Genomic DNA, 408 nt, shown 5'->3' on the forward strand with positions numbered 1-408 from the left:
AGAAACACGTCTCTTTCTCTCTCAAAGGCGTCTTTGTGCAGGCGAACTGAGTTTCCACCTAACAAGTCCCCGTTTCTCTCTATTGTTTTCCACTCTATGGGCCTCTCATCTACAGCCAAACACCACATCCATCACAAACAACACACACACAGATGAAAACCAGTAGCCTGAAGTTTGCAGGGGCCGCTCTGAACAGGTTTTGGATGAGCACTGACGGATGAACACGGCTGCGGTCATGTGAAATCACAGCATCGCCTCATTATCCGCTCACGGATCACTGCGTCTCTACTTCAGAAAGCCACGTGCACAGATTCCCATCAATCCCTGTTCGTGATAAACAAGCGGACCTGATCTAAATAACCTGATCACACGTGCATCAATACTGTCTCTGTCTTCTTCTAATCACAG

The sequence above is a fragment of the Garra rufa genome, chromosome 25 (genome assembly GCF_049309525.1).
Source record: "Garra rufa chromosome 25, GarRuf1.0, whole genome shotgun sequence".
NCBI classification, from domain to species: Eukaryota; Metazoa; Chordata; class Actinopteri; order Cypriniformes; family Cyprinidae; genus Garra; species Garra rufa.